Source organism: Rhinatrema bivittatum, chromosome 2, assembly GCF_901001135.1.
Source record: "Rhinatrema bivittatum chromosome 2, aRhiBiv1.1, whole genome shotgun sequence".
Classification (NCBI taxonomy): Eukaryota; Metazoa; Chordata; class Amphibia; order Gymnophiona; family Rhinatrematidae; genus Rhinatrema; species Rhinatrema bivittatum.
In genome coordinates, this window is record NC_042616.1 from 810,085,390 (window position 1) to 810,098,827 (window position 13,438).

Below are 13,438 nucleotides of genomic sequence, written 5' to 3' on the forward strand. Positions count from 1 at the left end.
TCTACCTTAGCGTACCACGGCCCCGCACCGCATCTAACCTCGCGTACCTCGGCCCCTCCATTTCCTCTAACACCCCACCACTTCTACCTTAGCGTACCACGGCCCCGCACCGCATCTAATCTCGCGTACCTCGGCCCCTCCATTTCCTCTAACACCCCACCGCTTCTACCTTAGCGTACCACGGCCCCGCACCGCATCTAACCTCGCGTACCTCGGCCCCTCCATTTCCTCTAACACTCCACCACTTCTACCTTAGCGTACCACGGCCCCGCACTGCATCTAACCTCGCGTACCACGGCCCCTCCATTTCCTTTAACACCCCACCGCTTCTACCTTAGCGTACCACGGCCCCGCACCGCATCTAACCTCGCGTACCACGGCCCCTCCATTTCCTCTAACACTCCACCGCTTCTACCTTAGCGTACCACGGCCCCGCACCGCATCTAACCTCGCGTACCTCGGCCCCTACATTGCCTCGGACCTCTCCCACTATAGCCCCTCTGTTGCTTCTAAATTGTCCTACAGCCCTTCCACTTCTAAACCCTCTGGTACAGCCCTCCCATCGCTTCTTAAACCCTCTGGTACTACAGCCTCCCTCCCCTTCTAAACCATCTCTTCTAACCTCACACTAAAGCCCCTCTCCACCACTTTTCAACCTTCCAGCTATTCTGTTTTCTATTTTGTCCTCACATTTATTCACCACCTTCAGCAAATGCTAACCTCATGCTAAAGCCACCTTACACCCGCTCCACCCTTTTATACTCAACTGTCTTCCCCCTCCCCTCCCCCTCTTCTAGCCTCTCGTATTACAGCCCTTCACCACCACGTCCAGTCTCGCTTCACCACTTCTAACCACTGACGGTAAACAGAGTGGAATACAGCAGGGGTCAGTTATGTTCTTTGACAGCAAAATTGTGCCGGGGTTAGGAGGAAAATTTTGCCATTTGCAGATGATGGTAAGAGCTGCAACAGAGAGGATGTCTCTGAGGGAGTCAAAAATACTATCAAAGCGATTGGCATAATGTGTGTATGTGGGGGGGGGGGGGGGTTTCAGAACTGGAGTAGCAGGGGGTGCTGTAGGGTAGGTGTGAGGTGCATTGGCAGAGCTGTGTGTGGAGGGGGGGTTCAGAACTGGAGTAGCAGGGGGTGCTGTAGGGTAGGTGTGAGGTGCATTGGCAGAGCTGTGTGTGGAGGGGGGGGTTCAGAACTGGAGTAGCAGGGGGTGCTGTAGGGTAGGTGTGAGGTGCATTGGCAGAACTGTGTGAGGGGGGTTCAGAACTGGAGTAGCAGGGGGTGCTGCAGGGCAGGAGTGAGGTGCATTGGCAGAACTGTGTGAGGGGGGTTCAGAACTGGAGTAGCAGGGGGTGCTGTAGGGCAGGAGTGAGGTGCATTGGCAGAGCTGTGTGTGGAGGGGGGGTTCAGAACTGGAGTAGCAGGGGGTGCTGTAGGGCAGGAGTAAGATGCATTGGTAGTGCTGTGTGGGGGTGTTTCAGAACTGGAATAGCAGAGGGCTCTGCAGGGCAGGTTTTACAGTACATTAGCTGAGCTGTACATAGAGAAGTTTAAACAATAGCAATCTGCACTGTGCTTAGTTCAGTCCCTCTACTTCATGCCCACAACAATCCAGCAAGTAAAAAGGGCCTGCTGCTGAGCTTTGAGCTGCTCTGTCAGCCGGGCCCTCCTCCCTATCATCCCGCAGTCACTGGGCGCCTCTCCGCTCAGCGGCTGACAGTTTGTTATTAGCTGACAGCCTCTGCGGACAGCCTGCTCTCCCAGAACTGGGCAGCCGGCCAGGCACTCCCCAGCTGCTTCCCTCTCCAGAATCCGAGCCGGCTGCCAGATTACGGGATAAGGGCCGCTTAATACATGGGGAGGTGCAGAACGTGGCTATTAAGGCTTCACAGGGCAGCGGGTGACAGGGACCCACAGCTTCTCTCCAGCCCTTCCCTTCTCCCTGGCTCTGGCTCTGTTCTGCTTTCTCAGCCAGGAGCTCCCCCGAGCAGGCGGGTCGGGCTGGCGCACGGGTTAACGTGCGGTTGGACGCGCGTCCGTAAACCCTGAGGGGTAGATTTTCAAAAGAGTTATGCGTTTAAATGTAATATACTATTGTAGCAAATTTCAAAAGCCATTTATGTGTGTAAAATGCACTTAGACAAGTAAACGCTATGAATAATTCAATGGCATATATTGTAGCAATTTTCAAAAGCCCACTTACATGGGTAAACCGCATTTATACGTGTAAAAACCCGTTTTACTCGTGTAAATGCTTTTGAAAATCTGACCCTGAGGCAATAAGGGGATCAGCGCGTCCAAAACGCGCGTAGCTAATAGCGCTGATGGCGTGTAAATGCCGTATAGATGAGGCTATTACCCCCTTATGTAAAAAAAAAAAAAAATGATCGTGCGCCCGACGTGCAAGTTTTAACCCTCAAAAATCTATTTATTTATTTTATGTATTTGCCGTCATTCTGTATTCAATCGTGGCGGTTCACAGTGGCATTAAAAAAACAAACAAACCATAATCCTAGTAACTAAAAACAATGATTTCATGTATTTTATATTATGTTACCTTAGTAAAACAATCTGCTAGGTTGCATCTTGTTTATTGCCGTTTCGCGCTCTCATAGTTAATAATAAGCTGCTTGCCCTCCATTATTCTATCAGATTGCTGCTGTCGTAAGCCGCCTTGGAGAGCCAAGGTTTAAGTTCTTTCTTAAATGACCTCGGGGTTTTCTGCAGTCTCCGTGCGTATGGTATTGAGTCCCCGGAGCTGGCGTTAAGTCTTGAAGAGCTCCAAAGGTTGAACAGAAAAGCAGAAAGTGCTGCTTTTTTTTTTTGGTGGTTCCTCTGACTTAATTTCATGGCGACACTAAGTCGGAGGAACCACAGAAAGCAGCAACATGAAGGGAACATTTTTTAAAAGTCTCGAGGGTGCTCGGGTTCGAAAAACAGACGCAAAATTTATGAGCGCAAGGCCACTTTTTTCTTGGGCGCCTGATGCCGAGGAGGCGCTAAGGACGCACAGTTGTCCCTAGTGCCTACTTCTTAACGCAGCGGCTCATTAGTAGACTGCATTGCACGCCCGAGAGAGGTGGCTGAGCGTGCTTTAGGGAAGCGTGTGCTCAGTCGTGCGCGCCCATATTGCATTGGCCTGCTAGTCTCCAGTGTGTCCCCTGTTTTTCTCCCGCAGCCCATTCCACAAAAGTGCCCAAGTATTGCCCATCCTGCCTCTCTAATGCCCATTATACTGTGTTATTTATAATCCAGCGCAGCTCACTGCTTCAACGCAGGGAAATGAAGAAAAGAGGATTTATATTCAGACAACAACCAACAAGGACTGAATTGCACAGTCTGGGTAAACAAATAAGCGTGGGAGTAGCTTGCTTATTGCGGCAGTTACTACCCCTAACAAATTAAGCCCGATACTTCACTTTGAATGCATATCCAGCGCAGCTCACTGCTTCAACGGCAGGGGGAATGTAGAAATAGGATTTACATCCAGCCAACGTCTAACAAGGCATTGATCTGAGCAGTATGAGTATACAAACATCCGGGTAACTTGCTCGATACGACGGTTACTATCCTCAAACATTAAGCCTTATACTTCACTTTGATGCAGCTCCAGCACTGCTCTCTGCATCAATGGCGGGGGTGGAAGGAAATTAGAATAAAAAAGCTACCAATAAGGGCCCTGAACTCAGCGGTCGAAGTAACAGATAAAAAAGCCTTTAAATAAAATAAAATATGAGAAAAATAAGTGTGAAAGCTTGCTGGGCAGACTGGATGGGCCGTTTGGTCGTCTTCTGCTGTCATTTCTATGTGTCTATGTGTTGCTGTATTGTGCGGGCACAGAATAATCGTCTTTTTTCTTGGCCTTTCTGTGTACTCTGCAAGGTGATTTTATTATTCTTAGTAGTAGTTTATATTTTTCTCTCTGATATTTTTTTCAATAAACTTGTGTAGTCGGAAACGCATACAACTTGTCAGGCCAATACAAAGTTTCCTGAATCTGGAAGAGCGCGTGGCGAAGGACCGGAAGCGGCAGGGGAAGGTCCGCGCTCTGCTCCGATCCCTTCCTGGTGCTGGCCAGGGTTTGAGGAAGTGGCACTCGCATCCACTGAGACGAGGGCTGGGAGTCAGTGAGACCGGATAGCACGGGATGCAGGTTGCTCTGGGAAACGTGCATCCCTGATCTCTGTATTTTACACAGCAGGAACTGCTGTCTCTCTCCATTTCTCCGGTGCTGCGTCTGGCTTCTTGGGGTGTCCAGTTCGGTTTTTTTTTTTTTACTTACACTGCAGGCAGCAGAGCAGAACGATTTCCATAAACTAAAAGGATATAAACGCTGAGGGACACAAATACAGCATCCCAAACCCAAGAAAGTTTTTAAGCAAAAAATTCCTCCCGACAATCAGCAAACTGCACGGCGATTAAAATAAAAGTAAAAATGAGAATGAAAGCGAGAAATAGCCATGGCATGTTCTCCATTCCCAGGAGCACCTCCAGATCCGAGCAAACGCCAGCGCTCCCAGTTCAAGCTACCTCGAACGTCTGAGCGTTGATGGTGTTTGGCGGTGAATCTGGCTGCTGCTGTGTTCCATGACCCCCACCAGACCTGGTTCAGGGGATGCAGTCAAGGTGAACCCTTCCATCTTTGGAATAATGTGAAATAACCTCTCCCCAAAAGCAAGACGCAGCCGGACAAGTCCACCGCCTACGAACATGGGTGCCTCCATGCCCACATCCTCGCCAGCACATAAAGGGCTTGAATTGGGGTTACATTTCTGAAAAGAGATTTGGGGGTGTACATGTGATGCATGGTCAGAGCGCCTCCTGCAGATCAATATTCCGTGAACATCGGCCCATTTCTTCCAAACGAATCCAGTTCAGGTTTAGTCTGCATCTTTCTGTTTCTGGTCTGGGGGGTCCCTTATTCCGTATTTGGCGAGGGTCTGTCTGTGTTCTGCATGTGCGGCCAAGGCGGGGGATTCTGCCGGTGTGTACTTTCTGTGGGAGGGGGATCTGTAGCAGTCCAATCCGCACCTCCCAAGTGGAGGTGTATTGGTGTTCCAGGGCCCAGGTTAATACTTGCATTGTTCTCTTATAGATGCTACGCAAATGCCGAGTGCGTGTTTCTTCACAGCGTGACTTGTAGTGGAGGGAATTTTTGCTGTTGTTACTGAGGGCAGCCCAGAATTTTAATAATTTTTTTTTGTATAGTGGGAAACGTTCTACTCCTGCTCTGCACCCTTTAGTGAGTTTCTCTGGATAAATATGGTGTGTGTGTTTGCAGAACTTGGTTTATCTTGGTATTTGTTCCCATTCTGTGTACTTTCCGTGATAGATTTAAGATTTTTGCCCCCCACTCACCAAGTGCAGGGGATAAAGAGCAGAAGGTCTAAGGCAAGGCCTTCTTGGTTGGGCTTTATCTACTCCACCTCCTCCCCTTGAATGACAGGAGGCCAAGGGCTGGATTGCTCTTCTTTGCACTCTGCTGGCCTCACCTCACCTCACAGTAGTTTTCTGCTTCCAGCCTTCCTCTTCCCCTCCTGCTCTCTGCACAGGGGAGAGCTGGTGAGCAGGAAGTGGGGCCTTGTTCTCTGCTGAGTGAGATTCAGGCTCAGCCGGGAGGTAGCAAATGTTCAGCCAGCCTGCTGCCTCCCAGGTTTTTGCCGTCCCTGGCACAGGCCTAGCTAGTGTGCCCCTTGACAAATCCAAGCCTGGTGGTTGTGGGTTACTTGACAGACCCCCAGATCTCACTGCCATATGTGAGGTTTGATAGAATGATACCATCCAATCATTTAATAGTAGTTTAATTGGACCATTTGGTCTTTTTCTGCTGTCATTCCTATGTTACTAAGCGATATATGTCAAATTTGAATTTGTAATAATTTTCACTTTTCCAGATTGCCCATGATTTGCAGTAGTTCCCCAGCTGGTTTTGGTTCCTTTGCACACCACCTGGGGTAGGGGATAGGGAGGGTAATATTAAAAGGAACCTCTGTAGGTGAAGAGGTGGTTTACCCACAGAAATGGCCTTTCTGAAAATTGGGTGACCAATATGCATATAACAGTACATGCACGCACGCTGAACATGGGCACTTATACCTGCAGAGGTGTTGCGCGCGCTCTCTCTCTCGTGCTCTCTCTCTCTCGCGCGCGCTCTCTCTCCCACAACGGCGTTCCCCAAACAGCAGCTGTAATTGTGTGCTCGGAGGTCTGCTTTGATAATTGGTGCAACTTACGGGGGTACTGCTGGCTAACATATGCACAGCGTTAGATAATCGCCGCCTTAGGCATGAATTTCCAAAGTCTTCCATGGTTGCTGTGCTTGTAAAATCGGAATATTAGCGCGTACGTAGCTTCTGTGCACGGTAAGAGCATTCTCGGAAGGGAAGGTCTGCCTGCGTGCTGGCGCTGCCGTTTGGAAAAGTGTGCACATATCAAGGGCGGTCCGGGCAGGGGTTTGGAAGTACGCGTGCATTTACATATTTTATAAATGGGAGTACACACACAGGGCGGCTCATCGGATATGCACCTGCTACTCAGATGACGGGAACTAAATCCAAATTCTCTTTGGCCTGCAGTATTTGAGTGGGGATGGGAGTGAACTGGCGGAGGGCTGGGTCTGCTGGTGCTTGGAATTGTATGGACCAAGGGTTTTCGTAAGCGAGATCTGCGCGTGCATGAGCCAGCTTCATAAAAAACTTGCCTCCGCACATAAATAATTGTAACATGCATGTAAGTTTAATGTACACAATATTTGTGTGTACTTCTCTAAAATGGGTGTCTACACGATACGAGTCCCTGCAGTAGGAAATGTCTGCGCGTGCTTTCGGGATGGCTGCAGGCGCGACTTGTAGCTGCTTGTGCACGCGTGCGCCGAGCTCTGCACGCTATTGAAAATTGCTCTCCCTGTGACCAAACTGTATACACTGCACCAGGTACAAACTTGGGGCTTGATTTACGAAGGCTTTGCTCCCGTTCTGTGTTTTTTGGGGGAAAAGTGCTTTAGGTTGTAAGCCCTCTGATGCCTGAAAGACGAAATATAAATCAAATAGCTAACTAAATACAGCAAGCACTTGATCTCTGATTTTCTTTTTTTTTTTTTTTCAGTCCAGGGGCTGAGAGAGATCCTGCTGACACGGGCTAGGTCTTAGCTATTTGGATTAGGGCCATCTCCATGCCTTAGGGACATGGCCAGCCCGTAGAACCAGGGCTTATCCGTGGCGGTCTCTGTCGGGACCGCTTGCTTTCCTGGGCTTGGGTGTCTGCAGGGCACTCTCTCGGTTCCTGACTTGCTATTTCATGGGATTTGAGACTCCTTGATCCTACCTTTCAGCTGGCTGGGTTTGATCTTTTATTGAGGTCCTGCAGGTAACCAGTGCAGATGTTACCGCTTTGGATTGCTGGATCAGGTTTGGTTTGGGGTTTGAGTCCCTTCCGTACCTCGCAGAAGGAATTTGTAGCTGTCTTACAGCTTTTTCCTGCCTTCTGCCTCTCTCCGCCTCCAGGCTTCCGTGTAATCCCTCAGTTTCGGAAGGCAGGGGCTGCACAAATCTTATTTCACATTGCAGAATGTTCTCACCTTTTTGTCTGAGCTGCTTTGCGTTCCTTATGAAACCAGGGAGCTTTGGATGTGTGTGCGTTTGATGCGGTTGGCTTTGTCGTCAGTGATTCACTTGCTGCTCTGTGAAAAGTGCATTTATAATCTCTTACAGTTCTGTCAGTGTCCTGTGGGGTCTGCCTGTAGTGTTTAATCAGGAAAGTGTTCATGTGAAACACAGAAACATAGAATATGACAGCAGATAAAGATCATACGGCCCAGCGCCATCGCCCATTCAGATTTATAGTCCCTTCCTCTCCCTCCCAGATCCCCTGTGCTCTCTTGTCTCCACCACCTCTGCTGGGAGGCCGTTCCATGCATCCAGGACTCTGTAAAGAAATATTTCCTTAGATTACTCCTTTCATGCTCATCCTGATCCCATGATCCCTTCTTCCTTGCCATTGAAAGAGGCTCACCTCCTGTGTATTGATGCATGGTCATCGAGCCCAGCATCCTGTTTCCAGCAGTGGCCAATCCAGGTCGCAGGCAACTGGCAGACTCCGTAAAGTGGATCTCATTCCTCTTGCTCACTCCCAGGGATAGCTATAGCTTTCTTTAATCTACCTGGCTATAATAATGGGTTAAGGACTTCTCCTCCGGGAACTTGTCCAAGCCTCTCTTAAACCCCGCTGTGCTCATCACCTTGATCACGTCTTCTGGCAGCGGATCCCACAGCTTGAAAGTGCTTTCTCTGATCTGCTTTAAATCTGCTGGCTGTTAGTTTCCTGGAGCGTCCCCTTGTTTTAGTATTAAACAAAAGGGTAATTAACCAACCTTTATCTACCTCTTCCCCCTCACTCCTGATTTTATAAACTTCTCTCCTGTCCCCTCTCATCGTAGGCGAGCCGTTCCATCCCCTTCACCATTTCTGTCACCCTCCTCTGCACCTTTTTAGTTCTGCTCTGCCTTCTTGAGTTGGGGGCGACCAGAGCTGCACACAGGGCTCAAGGTGCGGTCACACCACGGCTCGACACAGAGGCAATGTGCTATTTTCACTTTTATTCTCCATTCCTTTTCGCATCATTCCTAACCTCTTTTTTTTTAACCTTCGCTGCCACGCACTTTCCTGAGCATTTCAATGTACTGTCCACAAGGGCACCAGTGTTCTTTCCCAGTACAGATCCCAGTATCTTGTACCTGTAGTTGGGATGATTTCTCCCTATGTGCATCGCTTTGCACTTTTCCACCTTTAAATTTCAGCTGCCCATGCTCCCAGTCTCACAAGCTCCTTCTGCAGGTCCTCGCAGTCTGCTGCTCTTTTAACAACTTGGAATAATTTCCGTCATCCGTAACTTTGATCACCTCACTCATCGTTCCCTTTCCCAGAGCATTTGGGAATATGTTGAACAGCACGGGTCTCGGTACCAATCCCTGTCGTACTCCACTAATGACCTTACTCCATTTGGAAAACTGAGCCCCGTTTATTGGCTTTTACTCTGTTACTAATTCACAGCAGGGCCTTGCCTCCTACCCTATAACTTTGTAATTTTCTCAGGAGTCTCTGATGGAGGACTTTGTCAAATATCTTCTGAAAATCCAAATACTATATCAACTGACTCACCTTTATCTTATTTACACCTTCACAACAATCAAAAACATTGATAAAGCAAGACTTCCCTTTGCTGAAACTGTCTATCTATATGGCCAGTGATTTTGGTTTTAAGAATGGCTTCTACCATTTTGCCTGGAACTGACCTCAGGCTCATTGGTTTATAGTTTTCCAGATCACCCTTGAAGCCCTTTTGAAAAATCGGTGTCACATTGGTCACCTTCCAGCCTTTAGGTGTCATGGCTGCTTTAAATGAAAGGTTACAGATTTCTATAACATTTTAGCAATTTCATATTTTATTTTTAAAACTCTGAGATGGATGCCATCTGGACCCGATGATTTGTTACTCTTTATTTTGGCCAGCTGAGTGGTCATTCATACCCACTGCTATACTCTTACCCATCACACATGCATTTCTACCCATAAAAATTCCACTGTGCATTTTGTTTCCAGCAGGATTTTTGATGCTTGCCTCTGTTCCATCCTTCACATTTAGTGCCCACCTCCACCAATTTAATCTTCCCTATCACGTCGATATAACTTATACCCTGGTATCACAGTTCCCATTGGTTATCCTCTTTTAATCACAATTCTGCAATTCTTATAATGTCTATATCCTTGTCACAGTTGCGCCTGCTATGCAGAATCCATGCCATGGTTTTTGCCTGCTACTCAGCCTCCTTTCCACCAGGGGTTCTCAGCAAGCCTTACTCCCAGCTGTGCAAGTCACCACTTCACTGATCACCTGATGCCTCAGCCCCAGGCCTACTTAACCCAGCCTGTCCAGTCCAGCAGTGCCTCTTCATTGAATCACCTTGGATCCTTGACCTGGCCACCATCTCCTCTCTATTCTGCCTCGCGGCCTACTCAGGCCTCCTGCCTTGCCTCGCGGCCTACTCAGGCCTCCTGCCTTGCCTCGCGGCCTACTCAGGCCTCCTGCCTTGCCGCCTCCAGGCTTACTAGGATTACCTTGTCTAGTCTTGAGCCCTATTGGGCTTTCTTGTTTTCTGTTGCCTGTTCAGTCCTGTCCTTTTCTGGTCCTTCCCCTGCCCAATCCAGTTCAGGCCTTTGTCTATTGCCCAGGCCTTGCCTTTGTCCTTTGTTCCAGCTCCCTGCCATCGCCTTGACTCCAGCTTCTAGTAAGCAAATTCTCAGAAGGACGAGAGTACGTGTGCACTATCACTGCTGCATGGAAACGTCTGTACATACAAAGAGGATGTTTCAAGGCCGTTTGAGGGCAGGGTAAGGGCATATGTGTTCATTTATACATTTTATAAAACAAAGTACATGCGTACAGCATCAGAGAGGTGCATATCCTTTTACACCTGCTAATCAAGTAGTGGAAATGAAATCCTTGTTTTGTCTGCAGTTTTTAGGTTGGGGGGTGGGGTCTGAAGCAAAGGGGTGGAGATGGTGAGTGAAATGGTGAAGGCCTTAGGGAGCTAGTGCGTGCTAAAATAAATATGTGCATCCATCAGCCAACTTCATAAAATGCCTAGCGCTGTACATAAGCTGAAGGTCATATGCACGTGTTACAGTTATGGTGTAGATAAATATTTGCATGTACTGAGCTGCATGCGTGTAGTTTCGGGGTGGAGCGATGTGCTGTGCTATGGCCTGCACGGCTCCTGTGACCGTGCAGGCTATAGCATACATACACGCGCCTATCTTTAGATACTCCACCTTCTGCACAGTACTGCAAACCCCCCTCGTCCGTACCTGAAAGGTAATAATAATGCACAGAGGCCGCTCATTTCCAGTAACCAGGAAGCTGTAGAACTCAAAACGGCTGTAGGGGAGTAGCTCGGGCATAATGCGAGGAATATATTTTTTTTTCCTCACAAGAAGGATGGTGGATAACTGGGATGCCATCCTGGAGCTAGTGGAGAAGAAAACAGTAATAGAATTTGAAAAAGCATGGGCTAAACCCCGAGGATCCCTAGTGGCAAGAAAACAGTAAGGAAGGACTTGGGGTAACCTGCACAGAGGGCAGGTGCAGCCCTGAAAGATGCACAGGGGCTGTGGGTATCTACTTCCATGTAGGACTTTGTATGTGCATTTACGTCACGTGTGAAGACATCACAGCCCAGCTCGGCCGTTCTGCTCTTTACCTGCTGTCATTCACTATGGTATTAGGTGCCACTGACGTCCAACAGACTGGAAATGCAGAATAGATTTCCATTTGACATCTGGAAAAGATTGCATTGCCAGCGTCTAGGCTCTCTGTATCACTATGCTAATGAGATACACAGTCTTATAATGTGTAATTACTATGCTAATACAAGAAGTTATGACAGGTTCTCCTGCTGACCGAAGCCGTGCAGCTGCCTGCGTGCCCGTGTCTGCCGCGACGCTCACGCCGAGCCCGGAGCTGCACGGGGCTGGCTCTGAGGTCCAGCGGCCTGGTAACTCTGCAGCCGAGCACGGAAATAAACGGGAAATGAACAAAAAAAAAAATCTAATGCAGTGCCACCTTTTTGTATTGGACTAACCCCTTCTTGTCTTGCTTTCAGGCGTTCACGCTCCCTCGGGCCAAACCAAAACGAAGCATGCGTTCGTTAAGGCAGTGGCGTTTCAGGGAGACACACAGAGCAGACTAATCATTTCAATCCCATGTCCACTTTGATAATCACTTCCCCGTTATAGGTGGGTAAACTGAGGCCCAGAGCTAAATTTGCAAAGCCTTAATCAGGAACTCTGTGGGTAAAAAGAGGAATTAAGAGAGTGGAGTGCTTGAATCTACCTAAGGGCCATGAGGCCTGTCCAGCCTGCCCACTTGAGCTGCTTCCTCCTGGTTTTCTACCACTTGGGGTGGATGAGCCCATACTGCAGATTTCAGAGGTGTAGCCTCTGTCCCCTTCTGGTCTTGGGCCCATGGGGAGAGCTACGGACCGTGCAAGGCCCCATGACCTCCCAGGGGGTAGGAATTTCAGTCTTTTCAAGGCCCTTAGCAAATTTCTTCTCTGAAGCTCTTCTGCAAACCAACTTCACATACACACACCCACATGTAGTCTTTACTAAATAAACTATTGGCAGGAAAAATCAGAGCCCAAACCTCTGGCACACCTTAGGTCAATGCACTAGCACTGAACAACGCGCCTCCGATACTAAAACTGTAAATGTCCGTCTCTTCTCGCACTCTCCTCCACACTTCTTCCCCAACACAGGTCAGCTCTTTGGGACAGGTTCCCCTTTCACCTGGGCCCTCTGACTATCTAAGTCTTCTTTTACTCTTCCTTTCTCTCACTGGAGACTCTGCCTGATTTTTCAGTTGGTGGATTTTCCCAGGCAGGAGCCTTCTTCTCTGGCACTTCCTGTTAGGCTTGTCCCCAGCTTCCAGTGAATCCCTTTAGTACCCAGCATCTATATTGATTAATAAAAATACATTATACTTTTACTGAGTCTAAGTGTTCTTGTGTCCCTGGCCATAAGCATAGAGTATGCTTAACATTTTCAGCGCTTCTCGGGATCTCATGCTTTTCAAGACTCTCTTCTCTTTCACTTCTCCTGGCCCTTTCGGGCCTCCACCCCTGGCGTCCTTCTTTCCGGTCTCCTCTGAACTTTCCCCTGTGAAGGGAGAGGCCCAAACGGTGCCACTCTCTGAAGAGAGAGCTCCAGCCACCCACACCAGCACTCTCGATCTTGGAAACCCTAACTCCCACCACCTCCTTGGCAGCAATGGGGCGCTTCTTCTTAACGCTGTCACGCTACAGTGGCATCACATGAAGGCAAGATCCAGTGAGGCCTTGGTTTCTCTGAGGGCACTTGGCAGCAGAGGCTTGAGCAGGTTCATGCAAGTGAAGGGCAGGGGTAACTTTTAACGGGAAAAAAATGGGGCACCCTGTCACGTCCACAAACCAACCCCAGCTGTCCACACCCCATCCCATCTCTTCCATCTCCGTCCCAAGGAGGTTCAAGGCCTACCACAGTGCTGGCCTCCATTTCAGGCCTAGATTTTCTCCGATTCTTACAAGACCTTCTTTCTCTCGTCCTAATGGCCGTACTCGTGGGCCACCGCCTCCTTTTTTTTTTTTTTTTTTTTTAGCTCCTCCAAAGACCCTATGCCCCCACCTCTCTTCCGCCACTGGGGGAAGGTGCTCTGCCAGCTGTCCCAGACCATCTTTCCTCTCTTTGGCCACTGGCAGGGTTTTTAAGTAATGTGCGGCAAAGAGGCTCCCAGGGCCCTAACTTTGCTATGGAAGGTAACGACGTGTAGACAATGAAGTTTCAGAAATATTCACGTTGATGTCCATGCTTTACCCGTCAGTTAACAGGCAGGGGCA